The following is a 13,347-nucleotide window of genomic DNA, read 5'->3' on the forward strand; positions in this document are numbered from 1 at the left end:
TACCAGTACAGGTTGGGGGTTGACCTGCTGGAAAGGAGTGAAGGGGAAAGGGACCTGGGGGTCCTGGTGGATAGGAGGATGACCATGAGCCAGCAGTGTGCCCTTGTGGCCAAGAAGGCAAATGGCATCCTAGGGTGCATTAGAAAGGGTGTGGTTAGTAGGGCAAGAGAGGTTCTCCTCCCCCTCTACTCTGCCTTGGTGAGGCCGCATCTGGAATATTGCGTCCAGTTCTGGGCCCCTCAGTTCAAGAAGGACAGGGAATTGCTTGAAAGAGTCCAGCGCAGAGTCACAAAGATAATGAAGGGAGTGGAACACCTCCCTTATGAGGAGAGGCTGAGGGAGCTGGGTCTCTAGCTTGAGGAGACTGAGGGGTGACCTCATCAATGTTTACAGGTATGTAAAGGGATGGGTATCAGGATGATGGAGCTAGGTTTTTTTCAGTGATACTCAGTGATAGGACAAGGGGCAATGGGTATAAACAAGCATAGGAGGTTCCACGTGAACATCAGGAAGAACTTCTTTACTGTGAGAGTGGCAGAGCACTGGAACAGGTTGCCCAGGGGGGTTGTGGAGTCTCCTACTTTGGAGATATTCAAGACCCACCTGAACAAGTTCCTGTGTGATGTACTCTAGGTTATCCTGCTCTTGCAGGGGGCTTGGACTAGATGATCTTTCGAGGTCTCTTCCAACCCTTGGGATTCTGTGATTCTGTAATATCACTGCTCAATGTTACCAATTATATGAGTTTTCTTATTCAAAAACATTGTTAAGAGTCATATAAAGTAGTTGGAAACTGGGAAAGATTAAGATTGTTTCAAGATTCAGAGGTAATCACTGACTCTGTTCTTGTACAGGTTTATTTCTTCTGCTCACCTGAGTGAATTTGTTTTCTGTTGTGGAATGTAATGAAGTCTAACTTTCTGTTCTTGGTTTGGGTTTACGTGGGAAGGATGCTGTTGTTTTGGAACAAAATTTGCCTGGTGACCATCTGCCTCTCCATTAAGATGAAGTATGACATTGGTTTAGGCAATGGAATAATGAAAGATTTTGAAAAAAAAACAAATGGATACTTTTTTTTAAAAAAAATCCTGTCACTGGCAAACTATCTTTAAGCAGAACTTTGCATACAACAAACCTGTCACCGGAGCTTCACACTCACTCTTGTGTATGCTCTAGTGGCTTCTGTAATAGTAAATTGGACAACTAATTTCTGCCAGAATAATACAAGTTTTTGCTTAAGTGCTTAAATTTGCATTGTCCTGTCTGAATCCTCATTCAGAAACTGCTGGGAACATAAGGCATCAAAATCAGAGGAAGAACGGCTCAGTGACCCAAAAGCAAAAGTTCTGATAATAGAAATAGTAATGCCATTATGTTTGTAACTTATGAAGTATGCTCCTTAACAATTTTTTTTCCTAAAACACAGAAACAGTACTAAATATTCTGTAAACATATGGATTATCTTTATTGCTCTCACTTTTTCTCTAAATCTCTAAGATGGACCAAATCTTAAAATAAGGGCAGTGACATTTCCCAGCAGGATTTGTTTTGTCTGTTTTATTGTTGCCACTTATCAGTGTGAAGTATAGACTTCAAAATATGTTTGCATTGGATTGCAAGGTGGACTCTTCTAGGGTGGTGATTAAATAGGTCCGTTCTTTAGACGAATTTTGTCATTTTTTATGCTAGTATGAGCTTTAATGTCCCAACATCTAAGAATGGTTTTCATAAATATGGCTATCTTACAAAAAAAACAAGACAGCCCCCCCAGTGAGTCCATAACTTATTACTAGGGTTTTTTTTAAGTTTTTTAATTTATGCCATCTCTTCCTCTAGGTGTTGAAATCCTAAGAGAATCCCTAACTTGCAGAACATGTAGAAGGGGAAGTTCCTGCAAGACAGCCCAGACAGGGGACAGCCTCAGGTGGGTCAAAAACACAAAAAGAAAGATGTTGTGGTGGCTCTTCCCATTACCACAACAGTGCTAGGAATAGGTGCCCTAGGGCAGATGAGCTATGAGCCTTTATAGCTGTAGCAGTAAAAGCAATACCATGATACAGAGTTGTTATGACCAGATAATGGTTCCTTTTCTCATGTGTGTCTCCAGTGGGTCAGTGTGGGAATATCTGGGATGAAACTGATGTCTGGACTTTGTGTGGGGTGGGAGGAGTTGGCTGTTTTGGTAGTGGATACCTGAGGTTGTGTAGCTGTACTCATCTAGCCAGTAGTCTTAAGCATCTTGGTTATTACTGGTCATTGGTTGTCAATTTTCTAAACATCTGTTTATTTCTCTCCCTTTTTATTGATGTGTTCATCAAATTACTATATTACAGAATCTTGTGTAGCAGTTCTTTCAAGCTGCATTTGCTACATTTTTTCACATTGCATAGTGACCTTTCTGTCAGACTCTTTTCAGGGTTGCCTAGCTATGCCTACCTAAACACTTGGGAACTCACCCACAGAAATTGTTTCTGCAAGTAAGACTTCTCCACTACATTGAAAATTCTGTATTACTCTGAGCTGCAGTTCTTTCTTAGCATAGCCCTGCTGTAAAGATTACAGGCTCTTACACCACGGTGGTTTATACAGTCCTTCTAATCTAGTTCAAAGACTCCTGATAACTGTTTTCTAGCTTGCAAAACCTGTGGAAAAAAACTCTGCTGACATCAATGCATTATGTGTGAACAGACCAAACAGGACCATTTTTGCTGTCACCCAAAGTTAATACTAGGATGTCCCAGTATTTCTTATGCCTAAATGAATTGTTCACTTGTTAGTTAGCTGATATCTTGTTTAACAAAAGAATTCTTAAAAACTCTCAGACAGAAATGTGTCTTTTTTCAGGGTAGTGATTACTATCACACTCCAACAGTAACAGTTAGTTGTTATCAAGAAAAAATACTGACCGGCAAGAATACTGAGTCCCACATAAAATAACATTTGTGATTGAAATACATGTAACGGCAGTAGTGATTGTAGGTGATCTCTGTGTTGTACAGTTTATTTTTGTAAAAGTAACATAGAACATAGTGTGCTGTGTGGAATTACCTCTGTAACAAAAAAAAATGTTCTCGACACAGACTTAGACACACCCTCTGTGTACTTTGCTTTTATAACACTAGTTTGTGAGAGTAAATCTTCAGAGTTACACTTAACATATGCATGATATTTTAAAATTGTTTTTTTCAGATGGTTATACGAAGTAAGGCAGCAGTAAGTTCAGCTGTCTTTCAGAAAAGAGGAGTCTCATTTCTCTGGTGTTGTCTCCCCATGCTTGTGTGTATTTTTTTCAATAGTGCCAGTGATGTATACTCCATTGTACTTGGGGGTGTGTATGTTCTCTTTTTAAGTTAGTCTGAAAAAGATACTGTGACTTTGGCCTCGTGTTAATGTTTACCCTGAATGTGATATTTTACTGTAGAGTTGAAGCATATGTGCAATCTCTTGCATCTCTTTCAGTTCGTTATCTACATGCCATAGTACTGTATGCATTTTAGTTTAAATCATACAACAGCCAGAGGAATGATCCCATTCATATGAAAATACCTTTTTATTTTCCATATGCAACTACATTGTAAACCTACATCTAAAGCTAAAGATTGACTTGGCTGACCCTTGCAGCCATTAATTCTTGCTGCTTACTTACCGACTGTTGTGGTTTTGTGTGTTTCTCTGAAAGGGTTATTTTTAAGCACAAAACAATATAATTTACTTTTGGTAACCATTTCACTGTCACATTCCCTGCAGGTGATCACTTCCATTTGCCCTTACTTAATTGTTCTAGCTGAACCATTTCATTTCACATAAGAGATCTGTCTACTTCGTTGCTTTAATTTAAGTAATTCACTGAAATTGAGAGCACTTCCTAGTAGTGTAGATACAGACTAAAAAAATTGTTACTAAGACTTAGTCTTGAAGCAGTCTATTACAATTCTCTGTGGAAATTGTGTGTTCTCCTCATTGTCACTGTAAGAAATCTGGACAGATTTTCTTCTGTATTTTCTCTAACATCTCTCCCTTGCCCCTCCCCACCTTGTTAGTTAGGAAGGAAATTCCATAGCTTTGAGAACTGCTAGGTTTTTACATTCATATTTAAATGTAAATTCAGACTAACTTTCTTAATGGCATTTGTTCTAGAGTCAGTGGACTAAACTATGTCCAGGAATTAAATTAGAGCAGAACAAAAGCTTCACTGAGCCCCCTCCCCCCCCCCCTTTGTTCAACTTTGAACTCTTCTGATACTCTGAGATCCCTGTGTTTGCTTGGAGGTATTGAAATTTATCATGTGGTAAGGGATTAGTGTGCTGAGTTGTGGATCAACAGATTGCGGATTACTGAAATACAAAAGAAAAACCTTTGAATAAACATGCATGACACTCAAACTAAGCAGCTCTGGCTTTGTTGGATGAGAAGCTTCCTAATTCTTCTGTGTACTGTACATTTTTTTTAAGCATTCTGTGGTGTCTGAGGTTTACAAGTGGAGACACAATCTGGCTGTATTCTTCTTCAGCCAAACCAGTTCCTCAATGTGGTTTAGAATGTAGCCCCCAAAAGAGCACAGCTGTCACAGCTGGAGGGGCAGTCTGGGGCTGGTAAGGAATGGCACTGGCTTAATACAGTTTTGTTTCCAGATGCTGTTTTGAGAGGATAGCTTTCTTATCTGGGTGTGGGTTTGCAAAGAATCTATGACTCCGTAAGAGGAAGAGAATGTCTGAGTTGCTGTTGTGGTTTAAGCCCAGCCAGTAACTAAGCATCATGCAGCCAGTAACTAAGCATCATGCAACCCTTCCCCCTCTGGGCAGGATGGGGATATCTGGAAGAATGTAAACCCCATGGGTTGAGATGTAACTAAATGTCCAGTAACTAAAGTATAATATGAAACTACTACTACTAATGATAAGGGAAATAACAAGGGGAGAGAATATAAAACTAAGAAGGGAAAAGGAAAAAACAAGAAACACAAGTGATGCACAAATGATACAACTGCTTACCACCTGCTCACCTAGCCCTGCCTGAGCAGTGATCTTCCCTTCCAGGTAAGTCCTCCCAGTTTATATACTGGCCATGATGCCCTGTGGTATGGAATACCCCTTTGGCTAGTTTGGGTCAGGTGTCCTGTCTGTGCTCCCTCCTGGCTTCTTTTGCCCCTCGTCACTGGAGAGCATGAGAGACTGAAAAGTCTGAGTTAGAGTAAGCGCTATTTAGCAACAACTAATACACCAGTGTATTGTCAGCATTGTTCTCGAACTAAAGCTGAAACACAGCACTGCATCACATCAGCTACTAGGAAGGAGAAAAATAACTGTTACAGTTGAAACCAGGACAGTTGCCCTTCTCTGTGTTAGGAAATGAGACAGTGTTGCAATTATCACTGAGGTGGACAAAGCAGAGTACATTATCCAGAGCTGTTGTGTTTTACCTTCTGAGGATGCTGCACTGAAATAAGGGATTGCTATGCTCACATTTAATTTCTAATACCTGGAAGTTGCTGGATTTCTGTGACACTTGCTATATCTGAAGCGAGCTCAGTGTAGCATATGTGATCCATTTTTGGTGTTTTGAAATGGTCTTATATGCTCCAGTTCCCTCCTTTGGCATTGTTAACATTTTGGTTGATAAGTTCTTCTGCATATAGACCAAATTAATACTGTCTGTTAACAGAATTTCAGGGGGCTGTCTTGCTGAGCATTTATCCCAGAAAGAACATGGAACTGACCACACTTTTGAAAAGCAATATCAAATGCAATATCTGGAAAACAGCTAAACTCTACAAGTAAGAGTAAACCTAATATTCAAGATCTGGGGCATCTTCCTCTCAAACATTGAGGTCTGGTTTCCATGCTTTGAGATCTTCAGGCATATCTTGCAGGTAATATGAATAAAAGCTTCTAAAAGCAGGAAATAAAGAATTATGGTAGTCTATTTCATCATTTTGCATATCACTTTTTATTCTGGTCAAACCCAAAATCTCCTGCTTTGTGTCCTGTGGCAGTTTGTGCAGACTATTGCTGCACATATATGCTCTACAGCCAGATGTGATCCAGGGGTGGCAGACAAGCAGTTTTTTGTGTGGAGGTCACTGGAGAACTCTGTCACCTGCTCAGGAGAACTCTTCTTAGACATGCAGCTCTGAGTGTGCTACCTAACATGGAGGTGCTATATGCTTTTTTTTTATCATGTAGTGGAGAAATACAGGGTGAAGGTAAGGGAGCTGTGTCATTAATGCTGCTGCACTAGGAGAGGCTGAGGAAGTTGAATGAAATAAGCCTTTACTGTAAGCAGACGTATGTGTTTTGTGTGTGTGTAAGACAATTGGTAGGATGGCAAAATGAGCTAAGGGTGTGACTTGAGAAGGTTGGAGTATTGGTGTAGGGCCAAGGTTTGTTGGTGGTTACACAGCCAAGTCTGGAATCATCTATTTAGTTGCTGCCTGTGATTATGTATTTGCAAAAACGATGTCAGACAATCAAACAGTTGTTTAAATGTGGGATAGTCAGCCTGTTTCTTTAATAGCATGCAGACTATATGCAGTTCATGTGTAGTTCCCACACCAGGAATACATAAGGTGATCTGCAGTGGGATTATGCCAGTCCAGTTCTGCAGCCTGAATCCCTGTTAGTGGTAGCAGATCAGCCAGATGGGATTTCTGAATCTGAAATGTGTCATCCAGGCACTCACCCACTACTGCTCCATCCTTTAGCAATGTAGGAGGATCTCATGGTTGTTGGTGTCAGTTTACACCTGTGAGTTAGCTCTGGGGTTTCCCATTCCTGCATCCTTGAGCAAACATCTCCTGGATCTTAGCCATAGGAAAATTTTAGCCTGTAATGTGTAGTCAGAAGAGTTGACTATCCTTGCGTTGATGGTTCCTAAAATGCTAGTATCTGAAGTAAGAACGATGAGCTAGAAACTGAAGTATCATGTGAAGAATGTTTGGATGAGTGAATAAAAGGGGGTATTTCTGACTACTTATCTTCTGAATGTTTGTCACCATATGTAGCATGGACTAACCATCTCAAACATCTGAACTCATCATGGTAATGCCCATTTCACTCCAATGGTCTGAACAGAATGAAGTATATAGAAATCATATCCAGCCGGTTTTAGACTTCAGGTAATGGCTGAGCCCAGCTATAGTGAATAAAATGGAGATATGAAATTTGATTAATACTAATACTGAGGATTCTGTAGGAGTCAGGGTAGCAGTGAGTGTAGCAGTGCTACCACTGAGAATGGCATGACTTCTTGGCTGGGACAGAAAGCTCTCACAGGATAATCTGTTGGAAGAAAGCAAGGTCCAGGTATGTGTAGGTGTGCTCTGCAGCAGCAGCTTGTGGATTCTGGAAGTCTGGTGTGGAGCTAGACATAATGAATAGGGCAGGCAGTAGGCTAATGACAGGGCTTGAGCCATGACAGGCAGCCACTCAGGTGTCTGCAGTGGTCTAGTTCTTCTCCAGGTTGGGTCTATTGAGCATAATGTAAAGCTCATGTGAAAGCAGTTAAAAACTCCTGTGGCACAGCTGTATGGAACTGCCCCTTGCAGCATTATAGCTACATGCTTGTGGTGAGCTTGAGTGTGGTGCTGATTTGACATGGCTCTGGATAGAGTTATTCAGGTTTGTTAATATCAATCTATTGATATACATCTGAAATTAATCTATCCACAGAAAACAGAATTAGTTTTGTATTTTCTAGCTAACCAATCATTGCTAGGCTTAATCTGGACCTGTCTGTCAGAGGAAATTCTTCCAAGTCCTGTTTTTTTTCTAAATTTGAAAACCCTTAGGAAGTGTGAAAGAAAAAAGTCTTCACAAACAGAATTAATATAGCAAGGCAGTATGCTGTACCCTTCTGGAATCCTGATTTCAGCAACCCACAGATTCCTGAACATTAGAAATAAAGCATGTATAGTGTACTCCCACACAATAATTCTTCCATAAAGAAATAATCATTCCAAAGCATATTCTTATTGTAAAACATAGAGCAGAAGCATCTCTCCTGCTCATAGTCACTTAAAGCTGTTTCAGACAAAGAACATCTGCTGAATATAGCAATCATTTTGCTGTTTTCTGCATGATGCTGTCTAACACTGTGGTTTTATTTATGTGATCTGCAGACTGTATCCATCCAGCTGCTCACAGTATCCACAGCAGGGAGGCTTTGGGAGTCAATACTAAGATGAACTGTATGCCATGCCATAGTGAAGGAAGACATACAGGATCACTAACGCAATGTGCGACTCTCTTCTTACTGGTTACTGACATATGCGTTAGGCAAAATGAAGGACTAGCCCCATTTTCTTCCAGATGGGCTTGTATTACTCAGGGTTAGAAGTGTGTTGCTGCAGCTGAGCTGGAACTATGCCTAGCCCACTGGATGCAGATGTTATGTTTGTGAATATTTTCCATTATTATTGCTGTTTTCAGAAAGTACAACTAAGTTTGAGGATTTGAACATTAAGATTATTTATGGAGCTTCAGATTTTTTTTCTTCATCTCCTGAATCTTAGGAAAAAAGAAAAGTTTTGTTGAATTTGGTGTTAATTTCTTCCATTCATTTTATTTTTAACCTAATATGTGAATTTTTCTCCTCACGGTGTGAATCATGCAGAGCTTGGGAGAAAGGGCAGTCAAATTTATAGTACTGTTCCCTTTTATATTGTAATTGACCTTTTCAAGGGATGCCTACAGAGATCTTCATTCACACCTTCAGCTTTCCAAGGGTGTTGCAGGCCTTTGTAGAATCAGTGTTTCACAGGGTAACTAAAGCTCTAATTAAGTTTTGCTAAAGTGAGCAGTTCTTAGCTGTTTTTTCAGCTGTAAAATGCTGCTGCTTTCAAGGCATACCTTTATAATTTGTTGGGATTTTTGGTTTAAGAATGGACATTATATGCATATAGAATAGTATACTACCTGTCTGTTAGATAGAACTGTTAATTTTAGAACTGTTTAAATTTGAGTTGCCCAACACTGCATTCTAAAGGAACATTGCCTTCTTATTTGTTTAAATGGGAGTCAGCCTAAAGGAGAAGGAACAAAGCACTGTCATCCATACATCATTACCTACCATGGGGCAGGATCCACGTGTGCCAGAATCATCAGTGGTTTAGAATTAACCTTCAAAAAAATCTTAAAAGTTACATGGTATTATATGAACCAGCTTGTACTTCTCATATTACGAAGGTTGCATAGAAGTGCTGCCTTGGCCTTATCTAAATATACACGGCTTGTACAGATTTAAGAGACTTCCACAAGAGGGTGCACCCGTTCAACAAAATCCCACATAAATCAAATGGGTGTGTCTCCATTGTGGGCATTATTTTCTGTTGGTCATTTTAGGTATTAACTCATGGATCTAAATCAGCTTCAAAATGGGATGGATGCTTTAATCTGTTGAATGTCCCAGAGCATCTCACCAGTCTGTAACAGATACATGAATAGATACATGATAATTTCTGGGTAAGCAAGTCATTTAAGTTTTCTCTTGAACAAGAGGCACTGCCATATGGATGAAAAGCTGTCTTCAGACTCCAGTCACAAAATGGTATTTAAACATTTGAGGGATTTTAGTGTACCGAAATGTTACCTGTTTCTAACTTATGCCTAATGCCCTGCAAATGCGTACTACATGCATCTTAAGAATGAAGTTTTGGGATTTTGTTGAGTTAGTTTTGAAGCATCATTAACTTTTCTCTCAGAGTGGTACAACACTGGATAGTACAACTGCAGAAGGAAATTCCATGTATAAAGATGATGTCTTGAGAGACTGCTGATTTGAGTGTGACTGATACAAGTTTTCTCTGTTTTGATTTTGTGATCAAATTGTTTCCTGTTTCATAAGATAGATGGGAACTCTTAGTAAACACTTCCTCTTAAGTTGTATAATGTTACTGTGTTGATATGCTAAAAGCATTGAAGTGTTCTGCATGTGTAGGCCAAAGTTCTAGGTCCATTTCCCTAAGACTGCAGCCCTGTAATTGTAAGATACCTCTGCAGAAATGATTAACAAATTTTCCAGGAAAAGGGTCTGCTTTTTGCATGATGCATTCCCTGTCCAAATACATGAATCATAAATCACCTACAGGGATAAGATTATCTGATAGTCAGCAAAATAACTAGAAGTATGGTGCTCTTCAGATGTGTCATATATGTGCTTTTTTCTTAGAAATGCTGTTCTTGTCAAACTTTCAAGTATTTTAAATAAGAGAAACAGAATGGTCTACTTTTAAAGCTTGTAATTACTAGTACAAGATATTCAAACCAGATGAATTTGAGACCAAGGAAATTACTAAATTTTTGTAACTGCTAGCTGCAAATGTAAAAGTTGGGTCTGCATTCAAAAGGTTTCATTTACTAATATTGATGGATTGAAACTACTGTAGCTTTGATACTTTTGAGCAGTGTAAAACAGAAGAATATAAGGTATTACTAAAAAGTCACTGCCACACAGTGAATATGTCATATATCTAGCAGGATTTCTGTTTTAAAGACTGTAACCCCCTTTTATTTACACCTGTCTAGATTATGATGTTTAAGCAGATGATGGTTGTTTTGGGGTGTTTTTTGGTTTGGGGTGGGTTTTTTTTGTAGGGTTTTTTTTTCTTTAACTTGCTTGTGGATAGTACCATAAGAATAATCTGTGTTTATATTTTTTTCTTATAAACACTGTAGGTTTTGGTCATTGCTACCCTCCAAAGAGCCAAATGCATCTACCGGTCAGATACGCAACACTGCTTAGTTATCTAAGACTCCTGGCTATATTCGATAGCAATATAGGGCACAAGGAGGAACAGTAATTCCTGTAGTTACTGTACATCATACTGCTCTAAATATAATGGCATTTTCAGAAACAATTCTGCATTCTGACAGTGTGTGGAAGTCAGACACAGATACACAATGCAGACAGATGCCCCTTCTGTGCCCCCACCAAAGTAGGGTCCCAATGGCATCAAGTATTTATCACTCCCCAGAGGTCTTCTTCCTGAGTTGAAGCTGTCTGCACCAGCCTGGCCAAAGTTCAGTCAACGTTGAGCATTTCCAGTGGAGGAAAACATTAATGAATAGCAAGCTTCATGTCAGCATGTTTGGACCTTCAAATTTTTGTCTTCCTGATCGTCAGGACAGACCAAGCGAGATGTACCCCACTAGGTGTCACTCCAGCAAAGGCCACCCGAGTGCAGGTGTTGACTAAACCTTTGCTGTCCTCTCTCCTCATCAGTGAAAACTAGCTTGCATTTTTTTACCTTCATATAAACACAGCAAGTGCTTTTTCACTTAAAAAATAAATTAAAAAGTAAGCCGTAGTATTAAGAGGATAGAAATGCACAGAAAATAAAAATTACAAATATTTAGTTATGCAGCTTGTGAGAGAAAAAAAAGAGGTTGACATATATTATGAAAAACGGACTATTGCAAAAGTCTCATAGGTATAGAAGAGTAAGCACATCCTAATAACAGGGTGAGCTGATCAGAGAGTCTCTTTTTCTTGTCTGTGAACTTCTCAGAAATGTTCGCATCATTGACCTTTCTTTTCCCTTGGTACTTACCTAACTGACTTGCTGGCACATGTCCATGTCAGAACAAGGGCAGGGCTTGAAATGTTATTTGAAAGTGATCAGCATTTCTCATCAAGCATTGGTATGGAAAATAACTCTCTTTGGTTAATTTTAAAGCATTGCAGTAAATTTAGCTACATGGATTAATTCCTTTCATACTGATTTCTGTAATAAATGCACATTCTTTGTTCAGTACTGTAAAACATCAGTGGATTGATTGTTTTTTCACTGCTAAATCAAAGTCAGAAATTTTGTATTTTTGCTGAAATAAAGGTGGCAAAACTTTGTAGTTTGTTTCCTACTGCAAGTAATGGTTCACTAGTTTAACAACTGTAATACCTTTTTCTAGTTTTTGGCATCCATGTCTGCTGCTACATAGCAAAGAAAGAGTCATAGACATTTGTATGTTCTCTTGGACTTTGATGTGCTAAATGGTTGATCCAACCTGTGAAATGCTGTTGTGTAAGTCAAGGGACCTCTATCCTTTTCCAGTTGTCAGTGACTTGTTACTTAACCTTAGCGATGTCTCATTTTGTAATTTCGTTTAATTGTTAAAGCAGACAATTAAGAGTAAGACAATTTTGGTTAATTGTATTACATAATAATGATACTAAGGAAAAAAAAAACCAGCCGGAAACTGTAGATTTCAGTATTTTCTGTGGTAATAATCAGTATTGATTTCTTTACTTGTGTGTAAAGTTCAGTGCTAGAAAGCAATTAAAAAAAAAAGAAGAAAAATATTAAGTAGTGATTGATTAAATTGGATAAATGGTAGACAAGTTCTTGGGGAAAAGTCGTGCTACTTAAGTCAAGTTCTTGATTTGCTGCATACATTGAGGTAGGCTGTTTTAGACAACCAGAATATAAGCACACTGGGAACAGTAGCACTGAGATTTCTCATAAGAGGAGATTTTTTTAATGCCTTGAAATCAGTGAAGACCACCTGCTTTTCTGCTGGTTTGGCTGGCAGAAATACATTGAGCTAAAATGAGAGCTTGTGGCAGTTACTGTTCTCTCCCTTTCTTACTGAAAATGCTGAGAGCACAAGTGTGTGAGACAGGCCTAGGACCAAATGGCTTCAGAAAAACTGAGAAGGCGCAGCATACCTTTTGTGTGCTGCCTTGTTCCCCAGTGTCCTTCCAGTTCCCACCGGCATTTGCTGACTTCTCTGTATATAAAACATCAGAAAAGAACAGTTAACCTTCCTGTGATGGGATGTAGTTTAAGAAGTTAAAAGTGTTTGTTGTGCAAGTACTGAGGCAGAAAAGGAGCTCATGTTTCTGTCACTAGAAAAAAAAATCACTGGAGCCCAAAAACATTGTTTTTTGTGTTTGGTTTGTTGTTTTTTAGCATGAACATTTAAGTCAAAGACATTTCCCTTCTTTCATCAGCAAATAAGTGAACTGTGCATACTGATTATTCCATTATTTGCAAGTCAGAATTGTAAATGGCTGCATTCGCTCTGATGCAGTTTACCATTTGAAAGAAATAATTAAAGCTTTCTTTCTCTTGCTTAAGATCTAACTGTGCATTTAAAAATTAGATCATACTCTCATGGTGATCATAGTTGCTTTATATATTTGTGTGGGGTAGCCTCAGAAATGGATGTACAATATGCTGGTGTGCCGTGATGTATTTCCTTTAATTATACATTTGTTTTGAGAAAAATGGTTATTCCAGGCCTCCATCTTCCCTCAGTTATGTCCTTACAATCCCACTGCAGTGGGAGTTGTGCATACCTTAGTGTGTAGTTCAGCCGTATGTGCTACTTATTTATATCTCATGCATGAAAG

The 13,347-nt window shown here is 39.0% G+C and overlaps 1 protein-coding gene across 2 annotated transcripts in view; it reads left to right on the top strand.

Annotated features, from left to right (window-relative positions):
- The window catches only part of TIPARP (TCDD inducible poly(ADP-ribose) polymerase), a 42,151-nt gene that overhangs the window by 1,851 nt on the left and 26,953 nt on the right, over nucleotides 1-13,347 (top strand). For both annotated transcript variants that reach the window (XM_031042719.1, XM_034063477.1), the window contains exon 2: nucleotides 1,837-1,924. The gene's annotated coding sequence lies outside the window, so the exon portion shown is untranslated. The remainder of the gene's footprint in view (nucleotides 1-1,836; nucleotides 1,925-13,347) is intronic.

Source organism: Melopsittacus undulatus, chromosome 6, assembly GCF_012275295.1.
Source record: "Melopsittacus undulatus isolate bMelUnd1 chromosome 6, bMelUnd1.mat.Z, whole genome shotgun sequence".
Taxonomy (NCBI): domain Eukaryota; kingdom Metazoa; phylum Chordata; class Aves; order Psittaciformes; family Psittaculidae; genus Melopsittacus; species Melopsittacus undulatus.